Source organism: Phascolarctos cinereus, unplaced genomic scaffold, assembly GCF_003287225.1.
Source record: "Phascolarctos cinereus isolate Bilbo 61053 unplaced genomic scaffold, phaCin_HiC Scaffold_5;HRSCAF=322, whole genome shotgun sequence".
Lineage (NCBI taxonomy): Eukaryota > Metazoa > Chordata > Mammalia > Diprotodontia > Phascolarctidae > Phascolarctos > Phascolarctos cinereus.
The window spans coordinates 235483898-235508137 of record NW_027555958.1 but is presented as its reverse complement, the minus strand read 5'-3'; positions in this window follow the sequence as shown (position 1 = coordinate 235508137).

The window sequence follows — 24240 nt, the reverse complement described above, 5'->3', positions numbered from 1 at the left end:
CACTAGCTGTATGACCTTGGGCCACTCACTTAATCCTGTTTGCCTCAATTCCTCATCTGTAAAATGAGCCAGAGAAGGAAATGGCAAACCACTCCAGTATCTCTGCTAAGAAAACCCCAAACAGAATCACCAAGTGTCAGACGGAACTGAACAACAACACTGATCATGCCATTCCCCTGCTCAAAACTTTTTATGGTTTTTCCATGTATGTGTGTTAAAGGTCACATTTCTCAGCCTGGTATTCAAGGCAGTTCATGATCTGGTCCCACCTTGCTTTTCCAGCTTTTTCTCACATTATTCCCTTCCATATTCTCTAGCCCAGTCACCCTAGACATGTAGCTGTCTCTTGAGCAGGTTTCACACCTCTATGTCTTAGTTCATATCATTCCCTACAGAGGAAGCCCCTCTCATGTGGAATCATTTTTTTTAATTGTACATTAGATGGGAAGCTCCTTGAGGACAGAGATTGTCTTTTACTTTTTTTTTTTAATCTCCAATGCTTAGCACAGTGACTGGTAAATAGTAGTCACTTAATAAATGTTGGTTGAATCTCCAAAAGTCTCATGGTGGAAAATGCTATCCACATCCAGAGAAAGAACTATGGAGTTTGAATGCAGATCAAAGCATACAATTTGTTCTTTTTTTCTTCTGTTTCTTCTTCTTTTTTTGGTGGGGGGGGCTAGCAATGGGGTTAAGTAACTTGCCCAGGGTCACACAGCTAGTAAGTGTTATGTGTCTGAGGCTGGATTTGAACTCAGGTCCTCCTGACTCCAGGGCCAGTGCTCTATCCACTGTACCACCTAGCTGCCCCATTGTTTCTTCTTTCTTGTGGTTCCTCCTATTGATTCTAATTCTTCCTTACAACATGACTGTTGTGAAAATATGTATACTAGGAATGTATATGTAGAGCCTATATCAGATTGTATGCCATCTTGGGGAAGGAGGTGGGGAGGGAGTGAGAGAAAATTCAAAACTCAAAAGCTTATGGAAGTGATTGCTGAAAACTAAAAATAAATTAATTAATTTAAAAAAATGTCAGTTGACTGACTGACTTTCGTGAACACCTGCTGATCAGTTGCTTTGCAATGTATAGGCACAGAGAACTGCCTAAAACTCTTTAGGGTGTTTTGTATTATCAACTCAGCCAGTATGTTTGTGTATGTGAGGAATGGGTGGTGCTAAGGAATAAACATTTATTAAACATTTACTATATGTGAGGCACTATGCTAAGTGCTTTACCAATATTATCTTATTTGGTCCTCACAACAACCCTGGAAGGTAGGTGCTATTATGATCCCCACTTTACAGTGGAGGAAACTGAGGTTGAGTGACTTGCCCAGGATCACATAGGTAGGAAGTATATGAGGCTGGATTTGAATTCAGATCTTCTTGCCTCCAGGCTCAGTGCTATATCCACTGAACCACCTAACTGCCTCTTCTGACTCTAAAACCAACCCTTTATCCACTAGACCATGCTGTTTTTCTTTGAGATCCTGGCTATCCTTTAAGACCTAACTCTAAACTCAAATTCTCTGAAATTTCCCCGGATGGCATCAGTCAAATATGATCTTTCTCTCCTCAGAACTCACATAATAAGTGCATGAGAAAAGCAGAAAGAGTTCCATTCTAGAGCTATCCAGAAGAGAGATGTGTTGTGGTAATGTATGACTCCAAGATTCCTGAGACAGAAGTATTAAATCAGTCAACACATTCCACATAGTAAATATCCTCTGAAGGGGAATTTCTCATTTGAGGTAGCTTAATAATAGGAATTCCTGTTTTACCACTTTCCCCTTCTTTTTTTTTTAATTATTATGTAGAGTTTAGGGATACATGTGTATGTGAAAATCAAAGGAAGGAGCTTGAGACAGGTAGGTAGCAAAGTGAATAGACTTGGAGTTGAGAAGGCCAGAATTCAAACTCAGCTTCAGACGGTTACTAGCTGTGTGACCCTGGACAAGTCAATTAATCTCTGCCTGCCTCAGTTTCCTCAACTATAAAATGGAGAGCATAATAGTACCTACCTCCCAGGGCTGTTGTAGAGATCAAATGAGATAATGTTGGTAAAGTTCTTAGCTCAGTGCCTGGCACATAGTAGGTGCCTTACCAAAGGCTTGTTTTCTTCCTTTCGGTCTGATGGGGAAACACTCCATACACTGGAGGAGTTTTCACAGTCTAATGAAGGAGATAAATACAAGTAGGAAGCTTAGAGGGCACAATATTCATGAGCATATGAATACAACAGAGTTGTAACCAAAATTTAGTCTAGAGTAGGGAAAGTTGTAGCTATCAGCTTAATTCCATGAGTTTATTCAAATTAATAATTGCATCAAAGCCTGGAACATTATTAGGTCTCCTCACTGTATTCTATAATCATTTCAGGAAATCAGTCTAATTATCCACAAAATGACAAGCATCCCCAAGGGCGGTGATGGGTATTGCATGTTATTGACAACGTCTTGTACAAAAATAAGGTAAGAGATATAAAGATCTGGAAAAGGAATGCATTAGGATTAAGGGGAAAGATCACTAAATTTGGGGCAGTGGCCTTAGGTCTGAACAGCCTTCTGCTGTTCATGTTTATAGTTATGTTACTTTGAGGAAGTCACTACCTTTCTCTAGGTCTTAGTTTCAAAATCTATACAATGAGGGGGTCAGATAAGGTGACTCAGGTAGTCTCTTTCAGCTCTAAATATACGAACCTGTGCAATAAAAGTGAAACGAGGCTGTGGACATGTGTTGCTAATAGTTGCAATGCTGCACAAGTACCCTCAGACTAGTGAAAGAACAAGAGGAAATCGTTTAGCATTTTGGGCAGAATCTGCATGGAAGACTTAAGGCGGAGCGTGGGATGTACATTGGTGCAAGTGTGCCCCACATCAATGACATCACAGGTAAGTATAATTACAATGACAACAGTAAGGATAATGACTGACATTTTTGGTTGTTTAGTTGTTTTTTTCAGTCATAAATGACTCTTTGTGACCTCATTTTAGGTTTTCTTGGCAAAGATACTAGAGTGTTTTGCCATTTCCTGCTCATTTTACAGAAGAGGAAACTGAGGCAAATGAAGTTAAGTGACTCGGCCAAGGTCACACAGCTAGTAAGTGTCTGAGGCCAGATTTCAACTGCTGAGGAAGAGTCTTCCTGACTCTAGAACTGGCATTCTATCACTGCACCACCTAGCTGCTTTAAAATTTGCACATTTGTACATTATCTTTTTTGAATCCCACAGTAACTTAGTAATATAAATATTGGCCATATCATTATCCCTGTTTTACCAATGAAAAAACTGAGACTGGAGAAGCTAAGAAATTTACCTATTGTTACCTAGCTAGTAAACATTCAATATGTAATAATAAATAATCTCATGCATAGATCAAAGTGCTTTGCAAATATTATCTCATTTGTTCTATGCACAAGAGATAATTTATTAACACATATTGGATGTTTACTAGCTACATGACAATGGGCAGATTTCTCAGCTGCATCTGGCACATAGTAGATAATAAATAAATGTTTGTTCCCTTCTTTCCCACTGTGATGTGCAATTTGTAAACTGCATTCTCATCCATTCTCTTATTTGATCTTCCCAGCAATCCTGTGAGACAGGGAATTGAGGGTATGCTGGCCACCTCCAAAGCTCCTATTTCATCCTGTGGAACAAAAGAAAGAAAGCTGGCTCTAAATTCAGAGGACCAGGGAGTGAAGCATGGTGTTCTAAGTTGGAATAGGCTCAGGCCAGTCCCTTGCTAGTTTAAGTTTGATATTGGAATAAAATGAGATACTCATAGGTCATTTGACAGTTTACTTAGCTATAGCAGAGGAAGGATATTCTACAAGGACCTCCGGAGGTGATTCAGCTGAGTGAAGCTCTCCTGCCTCTTAGTTGCCCATAGTGATCCACCAGGCAACCACCAGAGAGTCAGTACGGTTCCTCATCCCTATTTTGTGCTCACGTGGCCAGGAAGTGATGTCAACAGCCTGAGCCTTTAGTCAACAGAAGCATTTAAGTCGTGAGGATGGTTTCAATATCTTTTAACATATTGAACGAATCTAACTCTCAGGAGTGAAGGGTGGTGTGTGTGTGTGTGTGTGTGTGTGTGTGTGTGTGTGTGTGTGTGTGTCACACACATGGCAAAGTCAAATCCTACCTCTGATGTTTGATACCTATATGACCATCAGCAAGTCCCTTTACTTCTCTGAGTCTCAGTTTCCTCATCTGTGAAACGGGGTTGTACTAGATGGCCTCTGAGGCTCCTTCTGGTTCTAGATCTACAATCCCATTTGATCTTTCCTGAGAATCTTCCCCAGGGATTCATCATGGCATGATGGAGAGCCTGGGTTCTCTAATGCTATGACCAGTGGATCACAAGCTACCAAAGTTCTATCAAGCTGGAAAGGCTATGACGATAGGCTCATTGACTCTAAGAAGCAGATGAAAACCTAGTTAATCCTGAGATGCTCATCACCAGAAAGTTGGTTACCAGATCTTTTTGGTCACCACAACTGAGGAAACTAAGACAGTCATGGAGGGTCTATGTTGGTAGATATAGCATTATGCTGATGAAATAATGAATCCTTGAAGTATTGCTCATATTGATCTGTTTTGAGCTTCCATGGGCCTCAACTGCCTCATGTAAAATGGGACATTTGGATTACATTGACCCTGAGGTCCTTTCTAGCTCCGATGCTTTAGTCCTTAATTATTATGATTACGAACAACTGTTAAAATCCTTTGCATAGTTGAAAGACAAAGATTTTGGCATTTTATGACATTTTTGGCAGCTAGGTGGCAGAGCGACGGAGCATGGGCACAGGCATCAGAAACACTCATCTTCATGAGTTCAAATCTAGCCTCAGATGCTTACTGGATGTGGGACCCTGGGCAAGTCACTTAACCCTCTTTGCCTCAGTTCCTTATCTGTTAAATGAGCTGGAAAAGGAAATGGCAAATCACTTCAATATCTTTGCCAAGAACCGCCCCCCCCCCATAGGATCCCAAAGAGTCTGAAATGACTGACCAACAAACTGACATTTTGGGGACCTTCTAAGGTGGAGGAGGAGATCCTTAGCATATTGCTTGAGGCATTCCCAGAATTCCAGCATGGTGGACAGAATGGAAGCTCATTGTCTTTGTTATTTCCAGGCTCTAGCAGTGTAGCAGACTCTTATTAAACATTCATTGATTGATTTAATTCAGTTCAATAAACATTTATTAAACAACTTCTGTGTACTAGGCACTAAGGTTACAAAAAGAGATTAAAGACAGTTCCTGACCTCAAAGAGTTTACAGTATAATGGGGGAGGGAGGATATGTAAACAAATACAGATAAAGCAAGCTAAATATAGAATAAATAGGAAATAATTAACAGAGGGAAGGCACTGAAATTAAGAGGGGTTGGGGAAGGCTTCCTGTAGGAGGTGGGATTTTAGTTGGGATTTGAAGTCAGGGGAATCAGTAGTGATTGATAATTGATACCTGATATGTAATGAGAAAGAGGTGTTAGCAGTGCCAATGGTACCAAGCCACCTGAAAATATTAGCTTAGCTAGGAAGAGCTTGGTGGGGGGAAGGACTTCACCCAGAAGGGTGAAAGGCAGTAATAACATACCATATAGGGTTGGAGGGAAGCATGAAGGGTAGCAGAAAATATACTGGATTAGAAGCCAGAAGACTTGGATTTGGATCTTGATTCGGCCAGGAAATACTGATGCGATTGTTGACAAATAATTTTTCCTTTCTTGGCCATACATTCCTCTCTTTGAAATGGTGGTGGTGGATTATTATATTTGAGGACTACAATCTTTCCAGCTACCAATCTTATGATTCTATGGATGAAGGGCTGCTTGGGGTGTGTTAACTATTTCTGGTGGGTGTGGAATCTAGAGTTTCAATAGAATGGCAGCATTATGTCTGTCTGTCTTGCCCTGGTTAGTAAGTGAAATCGGGTATATCTGGTGCCCAGGATGTGAGGTTGGAAGAGGATGTTGGTCAAAAGTGGAGGGGAGAAATCAGGATTTAGGCACTATACTTTTGATGTAATGTAAAGAAAACTTGGAATCAGAAGCCTTGGATTCCAGACCCAGCTCTATCACCTTGGGCAAGTCATTTGGGGCCTCAGTTTCCACATCTGTACAATGATGAAGTTATCCCAGATGATCTCTAAGATTTCTTTCAATTCTAATGTTTGCTGAATGCCCTGATAACCTTGCAGGGTTATCATGACAATCAAAAGAGATAATGCATGTAAAATGTTTTCCCAATCTGGAAGTTCCTAAGCCTTGCTGAATCAGGGATTAGTGATAGCATTGACAGAACAAAAGAAGTCAAGAGAACAAAATTTTGGCAGAAATATGTTAAACTTGGAATAAAGGACTAAGTAGGATGGAATTGTGTGGGTGTCTGGCACACACCAGGTGCTGAATGAATGTTTGTTACCATGTTCCCCCTGGTTTGTAAAGTGGATTCACATCCATTCTATTTCATCCATCAGCAGTCTTATGAGAGCAGCAGGGATGTTGGCCACCTCTAAAATTCATCCTTTACCCTGTGAAACGATGGAAAGAAAGGGTGGGACTGAGATGGGTGTGAAGAGGAAGGAAAATAGGTGACTACAAATGTTGGCTTTTATCTGTTTCCCTTTTGGTATCTCTTAACTTAAACAAAAATCTTTTATTTTTACTTTGCTTTTATTTCCCAATATATTCCCTTACTAGAAAAAAATATATCTTTTAATAAGGAGTAAAAAAAAACTTTTAAAAGACAATTTCAACAAAACTAACCAACAGTGGGTCTGTAACACATACTATCCCAATCCATAGTCCGCCATTTGTATCAAGAATAGAAGGAGGGAGATGTCTCATCTTGTCTCATTCCTTGAACCGATCATAGTGTGGAACAGTAGATTTTTATTCATTGCTTTACGTAAAGCAAAACTTAAGTTGATGTCTTCAAAAAGCTGGTATATTAAATACTTTATATTCTTTTTTTAAAGAAGAAATAAACTACCCCCTAAGCAAACTTGCTATTTGTGTTTACATGGCGCTTAGTTATTCCATCCCATCTGCCATGTTCCCTACCCTTGGAATCAAAGGTGTATTGGAGCCAACTCCTATTGGAAAACCAATTGTTAAATTTTTAGTGTGAGCATTTACATTTCAGAAATCAGCAATACCTACAAATTAGGTCTTGATTCATATGCATATTTTTTTCTGGAGAGATAGGTTATTAAATATTTACCAGCACACCTCTGTATTGCTCTATAAACATTGCTTGAGCTCAGCAACAGTGTAGTAGAAAGCTCCGGGAATGAAGTCATTACCAAATTGGAGGCCTGGAGATTGGAGCCTGCTGCTGCTCCTGCTGATGACAAAGAAGATGATGATGATGAAGATGATAAGCATTTATATAGCATTTTAAGGAGAGGAGAAAATGAGATAATATTTGTATAAAGTACTTAGCACAGTGCCTGGCACATAGAAGGTGCTTAAAAATACTTAGTTCCTTCCTTCCATTTGAGTCCTACAATACGCCTGAACTTGGAATATAGTGAATATGGGATATGACTCCTGAGACTGGTAAGACTGTGCAAAGTTAAGAAGGTAACAGACCAAACAAGAGTTTGTGGCGACTTGAAGAAATGACGTTCCACTAGGGTGGGAAGGGGTCCTTGATAGAGGCGTCAGTGCTTCCTTTGGAGAAGGCTCTGCAGCCTCCTGGGGTTGATCCAGCTCCTTGATCTCTGAAGTGACCACTAGATGGCTCCATCATGCAGCACATAGTGACACATTTGCCTTCATTCATTGCAGCTCCCAAAGGCTAGACCTCTTGGTTCATAGAATCACAGAAACTCAGAGTTGGAAGGAACTTCTGATGTCACCCAGTGCATAACCTGTACCTGATGCATTAGAGGCCCTGTGCCCTGTGCCCTGTCCCTTGCTCCTTGAATTCTGGTGTGGAAGATTGTGGGTAGACCTTTCAGTGATCTCAAGCCCCAAGGGTTGTAGAAGGTTCTAGCTGACCTATGCCCCCCAGGACTCAGAGATTAGGGGCAATGTGCCTTCATCATGGGGTGGGACTTCCTATGGGTATGCCTCATCTTCAAGCATCTTTTATTTTTTTGAGGCAATTGGGGTTAAGTGACTCGCCCAGGGTCACATACCTAGTAAGTGTCTGAAGCTGGATTTGAACTCAGGTACTCTTGACTCCAGGGCTGTTGCTCTACCCACTATCTCCAGGCATCTTGGAATGAGACTAGAAGACTGGCTGTAAATGTAAGGTCAGTCCTGATAGGGTACCCAAATACCAGATTTTCCACATTCCAGATCCCTGAACTTCTTGCCACCTTCACCTGGTGTCTTTATCACAATCATCATCAATAATATTTATACAACCCTTTAAAGTTTCCAAAATACTTTACAATTTTTAAAAACATTTTATACTCAAACAACACAGTGAGGTAGGTGCTATTATTACCATTTCATAGATGAAGAAACTTAGCCTAGGAAATTAAGCAATTTGTCCTGGGTTGCACAGCTAGTAAGTTTCTGAGGCATGATTCAACTCTTCCTGACTTAAGAGGGGTTGGGGAAAGCTTCTTATATAAGGCATGATTTTAGTTGGAACTTGCAGGAAGTGAGTAGTCAGATCAAGGAGGAAGATCATTCCAGGCATGGGGGATAGCCAGGGGAAACGGCCAGAGACAAGAGATGGAGTGTCTTGCCCAGGGAACAGCCAAGAGGCCAGTGTCATTGGGTTAAAGAGTGTGTGTTGGGGAGTAAGGAAGAAGAAGATTGGAAAGGTAGGAGAGGGCTAGGTAATGAAGGACTTTGAATGCCAAATAGAACATTTTGTATTTTATCTTAGAGGCAATGGGGAGCCACTGGAGTTTATTGAGTAGGTGGGGTGACATGGTCAGACCTGTACTTTAGGAAAAATCACTTTAGTGGCTGAATGGAGGCTAGATTGGTATGGAGAGAGGCTCGAGGCAGGCAAACCCACCGGCAGACTACTGCAATAATACAGGCATGAGGTGATGAAGGCCTGTACTAGAGTGACAGTATCAGAGGAGAGAGGGGGGTATATACAAGAGGGGTTACAAAAGGTAAAATCTACAGGCCTTGGCAATAGGTTGGCTATGGGGATTGAGAGATAGTAAGGAGTCTAGGGTAACTCCTAGGTTTTGAGCCTGAGGGATTGAGAGGATGGTATTGCCCTTGGTAGTACTAGGAAAGATTGAAAAGGAGGAAAGATAATGAGTTTTGTATTGGACACAATGAGCTTAAGATGTCTACTGAACATCCTCTTGGAGATGTTTTGAAAGCAGTTGGAGATGTGAGACTAAAGATTAGCAAAGAGCTGGCTGCAGGATGTATAGATTTGAGAGTCATTAGCATAAGATGATAATTAAATCCATTTGAGCTGATGAGATCACCAAGTAAAGCAATGTAGAGGGAGAAGAGAGCCTAGGATAGAATCTTGAGGGATTATGAGGGATTCTATGATTAGAAGGCATGATTTGGGAGAGGATCCAGCAAAGGAGGCAGAGAAGAATTGGTCAGATAGGTAGAAGGAGGACCAGGAGGTGGTGTCCTGAAAACCTAGAGAGAAGAGAATATTAAGGAGGAAAGAGTGATCACTAGTGTTAAAGACTGCAGAGAGGTCAGGATGAGGATTGAGAAAAGTCTATTGGATTTGTCAGCTAAGAGATCATTAGTAACTTTGGAGATAGCAGTGAAAAAGTTGGAAGCCAGATGGTAGGGGTTAAAGAGAGAATGAGAGGAGAGAAAGTGGAGGCACCTCTTGCAGATAGCCTTTTAGAGTTTAGCTGTACAGACAGTTCTCGCTTTAGGTAAATTTTCATTACAAAAATTTGACTTTACGTAAAGATTCTGAAAGAAGTCCATATTAAAAAAAAACCCTATGTTAACTTTACTGCATAGTATTGTGTTCTCTCTCTCTCTGCTCCTGCTCCTCCACAGCCTTTTATCACCTCAATAATAACAAGAAGCTAAAAAAAAATTAGTAAAAGCTATCTAAGTGGAAGCAGAAGAATGGATTTGGGGAAAGATTGATGCTGCCAGATAGGGGCTTGGCTTGAGATCTCTAGTGCAGAGATTGATCTTTCCCTGATCAATCCTTATGTCCACATACACTCCACCTGTGCTTTACATAGAGATCTGCAGAAGGATCCGCTTATATAAAGTGAGAACTGTCTGTAAAGGGCAAAAGTATAGGAAGATAGTTAGCGGGATGGAAGAATCAAGTGAGGGTCTTTTTCAGAAGGGAGGAGCCATGAGCATGTTTGTATACAGTAGGAAATGAGCCAGTAGACAAGGAGAAATTGAAAATAAGTGAAAGAGTATGGGTGACAGAGGGAGCAATCTGTTAGAGGAGACAGGATGAAATGGGGTCACTAAAATGAGTACAGGAGTTAGCTTTGGCAAGGAGTAAGGCAAATTTATCATGTAAGACAGGGGTGAAGGAGGAGAGAGTGGCAGAAGGCATCTGAACAATAGGAGATGGGGAAGAGGAGGGGAGAGGGAGTTCATGGTGAATGGCCTCATTTTTTTTTTCCTGTGAAATATGAAGCAAGGTTCTGAGCTGAGTCAGGGAAGAGAGAGCAATGGGAGGTTTGAGAAGGGATGGAAAGGTTTGGAAGAGCTGTTGGGGAGAGTGGATAGTGAGTTGATAAAGAGGTATAGTACAATTACCTAGCAGTAGTGAGGGCCCAGTAGAGATAAATTTGTAGTGGACCCATTGGAAGGTTTGAGTGATTTTCTCTGTTTTCATTCAGCAGCACGTGTGTAGGATTGAAGATGGCAAATGGTGGGAGTAATCAGTGACGGGATAAGAGAGAAGAAGGAAAGGAAGAGATAACTTCTGAGGTCTTCCTGAGCTCTGATATGTGATTCAATTATTTAGAGTCAACCCTGCTGAGGCATAAAATGAACAAATAACTTTCTCCCTGCCTCCTCTCTCCATTATTTTATCCCAGTCTATTTCAGCTCTCTCTCCAAAATCCATACATTTCCTCTGTTCTACTCAATCGCACAGTCTGGAACCCTGTTTTATTGTTAACAACTTCCCCTTAGACCCTGGTGTTTTCACTTCACACTTTCTCCATCTTCTGGTGTGGAGTAGAAGCCTGGTTTCCTCCAGAAGTTACATTGCTGGTTTCCCTCCACATTCCTGAGAAAGCCTTACCTGTCCCTGGAGACCAGGAGAGGAGAAACTCCTCATGAACACTTCTGGGCCATCTATTACCCAACAACCTTTGGTTTACCCCTTTTGTGGCTTACCCCATTCTCCTCTATTACTCTATCCATGGCCCCATCTTTGTCTCAACTTATTATCTAAGCCTTTACTGATTCCTCAGTTTAATTAAAAAAGATTCAAAAGATCTCTTAGCCTCTGAGGGATTTTTTTCCCTTATCCTGTCTCTTCTCCAGTTTATCCAAGCAAGGGGCAGAGACCATTGTGCAATTACTACTCCCAATATCTCAAATTTATATAAACTTCAGGCTGGGAAAGGGCCTTATGAACATTATCTCATTAGATCCTTACTTCAGCCGTGTGAGTGGGTGCTATTATTAGCTCCATTTTGCAAATGAGAAAACTGAAGCAGACAGAGGTTAAGTGACTTTTCCAGGTCAGAGAGATCATAGGTGTCTGATGTAAGATCCAAATCCAACTGTTTGTGACTGCAAGGCTAGCACTCTATTTACTGTACCTCTACCTATTAACTTCCAGTGCCAATAATTCTGAGACACAGTTAATCAATAAACATCTATTAAACATGTCCTGTGTGCCAAGCACTATGCTAAGCAATGAAGCTACAAAGAAAATCAAAATGCAATCTTTGCTGGAGATGTAGAATAGGGGGTAAATCATCTCACGTAAAAGAGGTAGGAAACAATTTTTACAACGGAGGGGAAATAGGAGGAGATGAGGGGGAGTGAGTGAACCTTATTTTCCTCAGAACTGGCTCAAACAGGGAGTAACACTCAGTTGGGTATAGAAATCCATCTTACCCCACAGGAAAAGTAGAGGGGAAGGGGACAAGAGAAAGGGGAGGGGGTGATAGAAGGGAGGGAAGATTAGGGGAGGGGGTAGTCAGTAGCAAAACACTTTTGAGAAGGAACAGGGTGAAAGGAGAGAATAAAATGGACAGGGTGACTGGGAATAGGATGGAGGGAAATATAGTTAGCAATAGTAACTGTGAAAAAGATTTTGAAGCAAATTTCTGATAAAGGCCTCATTTCTCCAATGTAGAATTGAGTCAAATCTATAAAAATAAGAGCCATTCCCCAAGTGATAAATGATCAAAAAATATGGACAGTTTTCAGATGAAGTAATTAAAGCTATCTACAACCATATGAAAAAAATGCTCTAACTCACTATTGATTGGAATAATGCACATTAAAGCAATTCAAAATAGGCCTCATACCTATTCAATTGGCTAATAGGACAAAAAAGGAAAATGATAAATGTTGGAGGGGATGTGGGAAAAATGAGACTTTAATGCACTATTGGCAGAGTTGTGAACTGATTCAATCATTCTGTAGAGCGATTTGTCCAAAGGACTGTAAAACCATACATACCTTTTGACCTAGCAATACCATTCCTAGATCTATATCCCAAAAGAGATTAAAAAAAAAAGGGAAAAGACTTATATGTACAAAAATATTTATAGCAGCTCTTTGGTAGTGGCAAAGAACTGGAAATTGTAGCGATGATGCCCATCAAATGGGGAATGGCTGAACAAACTGTGATATGTGATTATAATGAAATACTACTGTGCTATAAGAAATGATGAGCAGGATGCTTTCAGAAAAACCTGGAAAGACTTACATGAACTAATGTGAAATGAAATGTATTGTGTATAAAGTTACAGCAGTATTGTGGGTTGATCAGCTGTGAATAACTTAGCTGTTCTCAGCAATACAATGTTCCAAGACAACTCTGAAAGACTTACGATAAAAAAATGTTATCCGTTCCCAGAGAAAGAACTGATGGTGTCTAAATACAGATTGGAACATACTTTTTTTGCTTTCTTTATTTTTCTTGAGTGTTTTTTTTAATATGTTTTCTTTTGCAACATGACTATTATGAAAATGTTTTGCATGACTACATATGTATGACCTAAATTGAATTGCTTGCTTTTTCAGTGGTGGGGTGGGGCATGGAAAGGGAGGAGGGGAGAGAATTTGAAACTCAAATTTTTGAAAATAAATGTTAAAAATTGTTTTTATGTTTAACTGGGGAAAATATTAAACAAATTTTAAAAAATAAAAAAGACAGGGGGAAAAAGACAATCTTTGCTCTCAAGGAACTTACAGTCTAACCGGGGAGACAACATACAGAAAACTATGAACAAGTAAGATGCATAGAGGAAAAAAGATGCATACAAGATAGATGGGAGATTGTCAATAAAGGGTTAACACTAGCATTAAGGGGGATTGGAAAGGCTTCCTATGGAATTTTAGCCATTAGTTGAAGGAAGCCAGAAAAGCCAAGAAGTAGAGATAAGGAGGGAGAAAATTCCAGGCATGGAGAATGGGCAAAGAGGCATTCTGGTCATACCCCAAGTCCCAAAGCCCATTGGTATAGGACTCTCTCCTCATTGCTGGAGATCAGGACCCCCTATCTGGCCTGTGGGAGTAGACAAGGTGGAGTCAAAGAGAAAAGAGAAGAGAGATTCAGTCTCTTGACCTTCTTTCAGTCTCTTTAGGGTCTGTAGTTGCTTTGGGCACTTCTGGCTTCCAGGTTTGAGAGAGAAGATGGATGATGATAACCCCACTTTGGGTTGATGAAGGGAGAATAAGACCCTGAGCAGAAGCTGACATGAGAGGAGCTGGCATTCTCTATCATGTCCATATCCCCAGCTTGTTACACTGGAGACTTTGGGGGAATTTCTTCTTTAGGTGAGTTTTGGGACTCTTGGTTGAATTAAGTTACCTTGCTCCCAATGGGACAGCTTCGTGATCCTGTGTTGTCTGGTATATATTCTCCCATGTATACTTTCTTTGGGCAGCTAGGTGGCATCATAGTGCACAGAGCACCAGGCCTGCATTCAAAAAGACATCTTCCTAAGTTCAACTCTGGTCTCAGACACTTATTAGCTGTATGATCTTGGGCAAGTCGCTTACCCCTGTTGGCCTCAGTTTCCTCATATATGAAATGAGCTGGAGAGGAAACGGCAAACCGCTCTCGTATCTTTGCAAAGAAAACCCCAAATGGAGTCACAAAGAGTTAGAAATGACTGAACAACAACATACTTTCTTTGATCTCTATTTTGCTATCAACTTGAATAAATGAGTTTCTTTGCTACTTACTATGTGTGTTCATTGTGGAACTGGAGCTCGGTGAAAAGGAAGTCAAGCCTTGGTTATAAAACTTAGTTTTCTCCTTTCCCCATTAATAAGTAAAAATTAGAAGTTTAGTTTGAACCTTAGAATCACATCCCCTAGACTAACAATATTTAAGGGAGCAAATAAATGCAATTCTAGCCCAGCACACTTTCTCTTTAGGGAGAGTAAAGTGGCCAAACTTCTGGTCCCAACCTGGCTTGAAATGAAGTCTCACTTAGTGGGGGAAAAAGAGGCCAGAGATGTCTATTGGTGTGTCCCTGTAAGCCATGGATAACAGTCCCCATTCTATATGTAAGAGACTTCTTTGCTGCACTGTCACAGGGCTATCCTTGGAAGAATGAAGTGAGGGAGGCAGAGGGCAAGACTATCTCCTAGGATAAAGGGTATCCCTGCAGGGTACAGGAGAAAACAGTACTGACTCTGGGGTCTGGAAATCTCACTACCTGGGTTCAAATCTTGCCTTTGACACATACCTATGTGACCTTGAGCAAGTCACTTAAATTGAGAAAACTTGAGCAAGTTTCTTGAACCTTAATTTTATATCCGAGGCTTGACTTCCTTCTTACCAAATACCAGTTCCACAATGAACACACATAGTAAGTAGCAAAGAAACTCATTTATTCAAGTTGATAACAAAATAGAAATTAAAGAAAGCATGTTGTTGTTCAGTCATTTCTAACTCTTTGTGATTCCATTTGGGGTTTTTTTTGCAAAGATAAGAAAGTGGTTTGCCATTTCCTTCTCCAGCTTATTTTACAGGTGAGGAAACTGAGGCCAACAGGGTTAAGTGACTTGCCCAGGATCATACAGCTAATAAGGATGGACTGGATGGCCAATGAGATCCTTCCCAGCTCTAATCCTGTATTCTCTCCTTAATGTGGTGGAGCAAGGACTATAAAAAATGCAACTACATTCTAGTTGTGACTCTAATCTCTATCTCCCACATCCTTAAGGATGTTGCCTTAGGGAGTGGAGAGAAGGTGGGCAGGAGGGTGGAAGCTTGCTGTGTTGACATGGTACGTGGTACAAACACTGGATTTGGAAACAGAGGTTCTGGCTTCAAATGTCTGCTCTGCTAGAGGTAGCGAAGTGGAAGTGGTGCAGTAGATAGAACATCTATCTGGAAGCAGGCCTGGAATCTGTAAAACCTGATTTCAAATCCTGCCTCAGAAAATTACTAGTTGTATGATCCTGGGTAGGTTATTTAACCCCTGTCTGCCTCAGTTTTCTCATCTATAGCATGGAAACAATGATAATATCTACCTTCTGGGGTTGTTTTGAGGATCAAATGAGATAATAGTTGTAAAATGCCTGGCACATAGTAGGCGCTTAATAAATTCTTTTTTACTTCCTTCTACTTTGTCTCTGTGACGCCTGAGGCAAATCTCTTCTTCAAACCATCTGTGAGCTTCAGCTTCTACATGTACAAATCTCAGTACTGGAGATCTCAGCACCATTGACCTCTGGTTATTTAATATTTAGCATTGCAGACAGATTGGCTAATGCGCTGGACCCCTAAGACCTAGGCAGGAGTCATTTCATAGAGGCCCCTGCCTATAACCTCATGGTAGGTAGAGACTGGGAAAGAATACTCCTAAAAATCTCCAGGGACTGAGAATTTTCACCTTCTATAAATCACTCCTTTCAGAACTTTTCAGATGATCGAGTCTGAAGTCCTGACATATCAATTTGGGCAGATAATCGAACTGGCCCTTGCTCTCTTGACCTAAATGCAGTCCTCAGGGAAATTGAGCGAGGGACAATGATTATTTCAGGCATAGAGTTAAGTCCTTGGATCATTTACTCATTGATAGCGGTTTGGTTAGGAGCCCATTGAAAGCTCTCTTATCACTAGGCTAATAAGAGAGAAGTAGGGGCAGCTTCTCAAATCCAAACCTGGATTTTATATGTGTAGCACTGCAGATTACTGGACCCTGGACAAGTCACTTCTCCACATTAAGGCTCAGTTTCAGGACTATCTGAAATTACTCCTAGGAGACTGGGCCTCAAGGAAAAGGATCAAAGAAAGGGACCCGTGACCTCCCCTCTTCTCCAAAAGACAAATGAGGTAGCCTCTTTCCCTTCAGACTTAGATCTAAGCCCCTTTCATTCAACAAACATTAGTTAAGCCCTAGGTATACAAAGATGAGAAATTATACTGTCTCTGCCACCAAGGAACTTATGATCTAGTGGGGAGAGGGGCAGAAGAATAAGAATTGCACTTTAAAAGTACCTGTGTGGTTGGCCATTTAATATAAATATGTTTGGTCTGTGTGCAGGATTGATAGATACCTGATCTGAGATCTGCTTGCCCTGTTTCCAAAAGAGATTACAGTTTCCTCCTTTGTGGAGAGTAGGAGGGCTGAGCTGCCACTAAGAGCAGCTTGGGAGTGAGGGGACAGTGAGGGGGCAGTCACGATCCAAGGCTGCTGTGGCTGGGCAATCTCTCCTCCACCCTCCTATCTCCAAGAAGGTTATCAGGCTACAATTATAGCTATTTATTATACATCAAATATTTGTAGTCTAAGAATACAATAGGGGTTGAGAATAAAAGCCACTGCCCCTGACTACTCTCAAGGGTAGGGTAATAGTTAACTTCCTCTCCCCAGTCTAGCTCCCTCCCACCAAATGCTGGTTACACACACACACACACACACACACACACACACATGCAAAATTGGGAATAGCTAGTAAATCTCTATCTCTTTGTCAAAGTAAACAGTAAATAGAAATCAAGAAAATTATACAGATTAGAATAGACTAAAAACCACAGGAGAGTAAATGAGCTCTGTCTATGAGCAAGCTCAAATGCAGAGACGGAAAACGATAGAGGAAAAGGAGGGTTGGGGGAAATCTGCTCTTAGCATTGTCTACAGTTTCAGACAATGGAAGTCAAGGGGCATGTTGAGGCCAGCTGTTCCATATGTCTCTGGCTCGAGAGAGATCTCTGGTCTTCTGTTGAAAAGCTCCTATTTGTGATTGAGGAGGATTCATGATGATGCATGCTGCTCACTGCCTTATTCAGAGATGATGCTCTCAGGATGGAGATTGAGACATAATTTTTTTTAGATATGGCCAATTTGGGAATTTGTTTTGCTTGACTCTACGTGTTTGTAACAGTTTTTTTTGTTTCTTTTTTTTCTCTCTCAATGAATTGGAATTGGGAGGTAGAGAAAATGGATTTTCATTGATCGAAAAAAATTTAATTAAAACACAAAAAGCAAAACAAAAGTCCCCATTTACTTCTCCTCAAAAGCCTCTCTCTCTCCTCTTTCAAAGTGACTGCCCTGACTCATGCAGGTATGAATCATTATTGACTCTGAGCCTCTCAGCCAATCAGGAATCATGTCTTCCAGAGGGTCTCAAAGCTGTGTCTCAGGAAAACTGCCTCAGGCTTGGGTAGAAGTGGGGTTTTGTACACAAACTGGTGTGATTGCATCTTTAGAAGGAATTCTCCTTACCTGGTTAGGGGATTCTCTCAGAATATGAAGGATAGTAAGTGAATGTGTAAAGATTGACAGCAAATCAGAGATAAGGCTCACCACCTCTGGCGTTTGTAAATAGAAAAAAGAAAGAATTATTGGTATTTGGAAGATGGGAATCACAGAACTTGAGCATTAGAAGGGGGCCTCAGTAGCCTTCTAGTGCAACCTACATGTGAAAGGAATCTCCACAATAGCATACCCAGTCAGCGGTAGTCCAGATTCTTATTAAAGAGTCCCCAAGAAAGGGAAACCTATCACTTCTCACAGTAAGCCATGCCACTTTTGTTCATTTCCGTCGTTTTCAGTCTTGTCTGATTCTTCGTGACCCCATTTGGGCCATTTCCTTCTCCAACTCATTTTACAGATGAGAAAACTGAGGCAAACAGGGTTAAGTGACTTGTCCAGGGTCACACAGCTAGTAAGAGTCTGAGGCCAGATTTGAACTCAAAAAGATGAGTCTTCCTCCTGTCACCCCAGGTCTCCATCCACTGCAACACACAGCTGCCACATTTCACTTTTGCAAGGCTCTCATTGTTAAGAAGTTCTCCCTTTAAATTAAGCCTAAATCTATCTCTTTGCAAATTCTACCGCATTTGCTTCTGGTTTTACCTTCTCAGGCCAAATTAGAACAAATCAAATTTCTTTTCCACATGACATCCTTTCAAATACTTGTCCCTCTTGAGTCTTCTTCTCATTTTATAATAATTACATAATATAATAAAATAACTATATAATATTGCACAGTTCCTTCAACAAATCCTTATGTGACATGGACTGGAGACCATTATAGTTACCTTCTGGAAACTCCACAGCTTATCAATGTCCTTAAATAGTAATGCCCAGTACCAAACACAATTCCCCAAACATATTCTTCTTGGAAGTAGAATGATAGATTTCACTCTGCATAATGGTCTATAGTTCCCTTACCATGACAAACCCTGATCATTTGACCATCCCTCCCCCAGACACCTAATTCTCCAGGTCTACTGCAGGTGGGCTTTACATATAGCTCAAACTGCCTTTAATCTATTCCCAACCAATGGGCAGAAAAGAGAGGAAAAAAAAAACCAACATGTGAAGCTCAGAGAGATGCTTATAGGATGGAGAGTGATGCAAATATAGGCTTTTTCTCATTTCAAGAACTTTCTGACTGAAAAAATGACTGAACAAGAGCCCCCATTTCCCCTTCGGAAGCTTGAGACAAAGAAAAACAGTTATGCAAAGCTAACCAACAGTGTGATGTCGTCTGACAGCAAACATAATGTCTACCTTCATCACCCCTCATGTATAGGAAAAACAGGGAGGTTCCTCTCCCCTCTGAGAACAAGATAGGTTATTACAATTTTATAAAGTATTCAGTTTCAATGTAGTGTTCTTATTCTCATGGATCTTTACTGTTATAAAGTACTTCATATATGTATATGTGTATGTATGTGTATATATATATATATATACACATACATATATATATATATACATATATATATATATATATATATATATATATCCTATTTGATCACAACTCTAATAAAGTAGACAGAAATGTTATTTCTGTTTTATAGAAGAGGAAACAGAATCAGAGTTTAAGTGACTTGCCTGAGGTCACATAATAGGACAGAGCTCAAGCTCAAAACAAGGTTTGATACCTGGTCTGGTGAGGTTTTTTTTTATCTTCTACTATATATGTTCCTTTTAAAAATTAAGAAAAAAAACACATTTTTTATCATTGCCCCATCCCTTGGAGGCAGAGAATATTAGGAATTATTTCCCCTGTTTCATAGATGGGGGAAACTTCTGTTCTGAAAGCAGAAGTCCTGAAGGTTCAATGATTAGCCCAAGGTCACACAGCAAGTCAACCCCAGGCGATAAGATCTAAGCATCCTTGCTCTGCCTCTATGGAGACATAAATCATATGAAGCAGTTAGAACTTTGCCCCAGGTACTGCCTAGCAGGTTGCCTAAATCAGTTTATTCCCTCATCTAAGCTGTGCCTCCTCCCCAGGTCCTATGTAGAGCTCTGAATCCCTTCTCCTGGACTGCCTTCCTACCAGGCCAAAGTGGAATGCCCAGCCTGGAAGCTCACACCCCAAAGGATGGTTGGAATCAGCAAACACATTTGCTGGACTGGCCTCTCTATCCTGTTCTATCCTCTATTGTAAGACAGTAGAAAAAACAGAAAACTTTAGTTCAAATACTATTCTGCCACTTATTACCTGTGTGACTGTCTTTTAAATCACTTACCCTCTCACTTCCCTTATCTATAAAATGAAGGAGGGGTTCTAGATGACCAGGTGACTCAATGACACTGGGCTTGCAGTCTTGAAGATTTGAGCTGAAATCCCACTTCAGACTAGATGTGTGGTGCTGCCCAAGACCTCTTTTGTCCTCAGTTTTTCTTCATCTGTAAAATGTGGGAGGGTTAGTATTTCTGGCCTCTAAGGTCCCATCTGGCTCTAACTCGATGGTCCTAGATCTCTTCCTTTCATGTTCCTTCCATCCTGCGGTGCTCACTGAAACCTGGCTTCCTCTTGAAGACACCTCTTCTCTTGGCATCCTCGCCAAGTCTGGCTGCTCTTTCTCTCACACTCCCTAACACACAGGGCCAGAAGGAAGATTCAACATGCTGCCACCTTCAGACCTTCCCTTTGTAGCTATCAGCCAGTAACCACCTCTCTTCCTTTTAAATTCACTCCACCCTAGCCAGTTTCTTATTGTTGCTGTTTATATACTTCCAGGTCCCTCTGCTCGGTTCCCCCAGAGTTTGGTAATTGGCTCACAGTCTTCTTCATTCTAAATCTTGGCCACCTTCAACACTTTTCCTGTTTCTCAGCTCCTTACATCTGCAGTCTCTTGCAATCATGTACAAGAGTGGTTACTTCTTAGACACTCCTCTCCCAATTGAATTTGCCCTAATGTGTCAAAATTCCTAGATACAGCTCTGTTTCTTGAGTTTACACTAGGCTTAGATAATCATAAGGTCATCTAGGTGGTGCAGTGTATGGAGCACCACTGAGTTCAAATCTAACCTCAGATGCTTACTAGCTGTGTGGCCCTGGGCAAGTCACTTAATCCTATTTGCCCTCAGTTTTCCCATCTGTAAAATAAGCTGGAGAAGGAAATGGTAAACCACTTTAGTATCTTTGTCAAGAAACCCTCAAATGGGGTCACGAAGAGTTAGACATGAATGAAAGGACTGAACAACTTTAGATCATCATAACTCATGGCTTGTTAGAACTGAAAGGGAACCTAGACATTATGTAGTCCATTTACAGAAGGAGATGCTGAGATCTAGTGAGGTTAAATATTTTGCCCGATGAGGTCACACCACTAATTAGGAGTAGAGCTAGTACCAGAAGCCAGGTCTATGACTTCTAAACCAGTAACTCTTTTTGCTGCATCAAGCAAGCTCCTTAGAATTCCTCTGACTCCCTGATCCCTCAATCTCTGAGTTGCAAATGAGGAAACCTAGGCCAGGGCTAGAGTCACACTCCCTTGGCCAAACATGGTCACTCTAGCTCCAACCTCACACAGTGTGGTGTAAAGGAAAGAACCCTCGAGAGTCCCTATCAACTGAGTGATGGCTGAACAAATTATGATTTCTGGAATATGAATGTAATGGGATATTTTGAGAGAGAGCTGAAGTGGAAAGAACATTATACCTACATTCAAACTCTGGCTTTGCCACATACCACATATGTGGTGTTTGGCAAATGGCTCTAATTCTCAGTTTCCTCATCTAAAAAATATGGGGTTTGGGCTAGGTGACTTCTAAATTCCTTTCTAGCTCTCTACTGTTTTACCATGAGAAATGATACATATGAAGAATTTAGAGGAACATGGGAAAATTTATAGGAAATGATGGAGAGTGAAGTAAACAGAACCAGGTAATGATCATGCATAGTGACTACAGCGATGTAAATGATAAGAACACTACATTGAAACTGAATACTTTATAAAATTGTAATAACCTATCTTGTTCTCAGAGGAGAGAGGAACCTCCCTGTTTTTCCTATACGTGAGGGGTGATGAAGGTGGACATTATGTTTGCTGTCAGATGACATCACACTGTTGGTTAGCTTTGCATAACTGTTTTTCTTTGTCTCAAGCTTCCGAAGGGGAAATGGGGGCTCTTGTTCAGTCATTTTTTCAGTCATTATCTGATTCTCCATGACCCTATTTGGGGTTTTCTTGGTAAAGATACTGAAGTGGTTTGCCATTTCTTTCTCATTTTACAGATGAAGAAACTAAGGCAAACAGGGTGAAGTGACTTGCCCAGGGTGACACAGCTAGTAAATGTCTGAAGCCAGATATGAACTCAGGAAGATGAGTCTTCCTGACTCCAGGCCAGGCACTCTGCACTATGGCACCACCTAGCTGCCCAAGGTAAAGTGAAGATGTATCATGTGGCTTTGAGCGAAACCTCTCTCCTCTTTGTGTGTGTTTCCTCATCCATATAAATGGATTGGGTTTAGATGGTCTCTGAGTTTCTATGCTGTGGCACAAAGGAAAACTTGGAATCAGAAAACCTGGGTTTAAATTATGGCTCTGCCAGTTACCTGCTTAGAGACCTTGTAAAAGTTGCTTTTGCGTCTCTAGGCTTCAGTTGCTTCATAAGTAAAACTGAGTGGAGTGGAATGTAGATTAGAGAATTTTCAAAATCATTTTCATCTTTGAAATACTACAGTTCTATACTCTTTAGCTTTAAAGGCTTAAACCTAATGACTATTTTTTTTTCAAATAGCATGTATTCAAAAGAGTATTCTGGAGGCAGTACCTTTCAAAGAATTGTGGAAATTTTCAGGGGGAGATAGTTTCATGTAGCCTGCAGTCAAGCGAAGGTCAAGAGAGAACTGTATTATCTGATTCATTTGGGAAGGCTTTACAGAGCAGAGAGAAGTGGCATTGGGTAGTGGATAGAGAGCTGACCTTGAAGCCAGGAAGACCTAACTGTGATCCTGGACAAATTAACTAACCTTTCGGTGTTCTAGGCAACTCTTTACGACTATAGGCTGCAGAAAAAGTATTTACCCGAACTGATAGAGGGAATGTCCTCACCGCAGAGTTCCATGTACCAGTGAAATCATAGGTCCTCTTAATGAAGAAGATGAGTTTTCAGCATGGGAGAGGCATGCAACCTCTTGGGTTGGGTTTGGGGAAGGAGGGACTTTGAGGGAATGACTAACTATATAGGATGGAGGAGAGTGGAAAGGGAAGACAGGATTAGAGGATCTAGAGCCAGGGGGACCTGGGAATCTGATCAAGCCTCTTTATCTTAAAGTTAAAGAAACAAACTCACAGAAAGAAGAGAATTGCTTAAAGTCAAACAATAAGTAATTGAGGGGATTAGGGGTCTGACCTTAGGACTTCAAGCCTAGGGTTCCTTCTGGTATAGCAGGGCAGGCTGAGTTTCATGCAGTCTTGCTCTCCTGCCCTTGGGGTTGTTTTCTGCACCGAAGGAAACCTCAGTGTCTCTTCTACTATTCCATTTTCCCTGTGGGCAGACTTCAGGAAGGAGGGAGAGAGGGAGAGAAAAGGAAAGGGAAGGAGGTAGGGGTTGGTAAAGGGAAAGGAGAGACTGAGGCAATACCTCAGAATAGTAACTGAGTCATTGAGGCCCTCCACATTGGGAAGCCTGAGGAATGGGAAGAAGATGCAAAGGAGGTCAACTTAGGCAAGATGTCAGGAAAATTTCCCAACACCACAACTGCACAAAAGTGGATGGCCATTTGTGAGGCACATTATCGAAGGGCTTCTTTTCTGTTATAGGTTGGAGTAGATGGCCTTGCAGCTCTTAAAATCTGTGATTCTGTGAAAAACAAAGCCTAGAGTTGGAGTGGGAGAGCTAAAGTATTTTAATGGACTACAAAGTCATTAAGAGTCATAGCAGGATAATTTAAGGAAGGCAAGGTATCCAGAGCAGTGAATAGAGTGCAAGGTCTGGAGTCAGGAAGAACTGAATTCAAATCCGGCCTCAGACACTTACTAGCTGTGTGACCTTGGGCAAGTCACTTAATCCTGTTTGCCTCAGTTTCCTCATCTGTAAAATGAGCTGGAGAATGAAATGGCAAGCCATTCCAATATCTTTGTCAAGAAAATCCCAGTGATATAAAGGCGGATACTATAAGCAAACTAGGAGAGCAAGGAATAGTTTACCTGTCAGATTTATTGAGAATAGAAGAATTTATGACCAAACAAGAGATAGAGAACATTACAAAATGCAAAATAGATAATTTTGCTTGCATTAAATTGAAAAGTTTTTGTGCAAAGTAAATGCAACCAAGATTAGGAGGGAAGTAGAAAACTGGGAAAGAATTTTTACAACCATTGTCTCTGATAAAGGCCTCATTCCTAAAATATATAGGGAACTATGTCAAATTTATA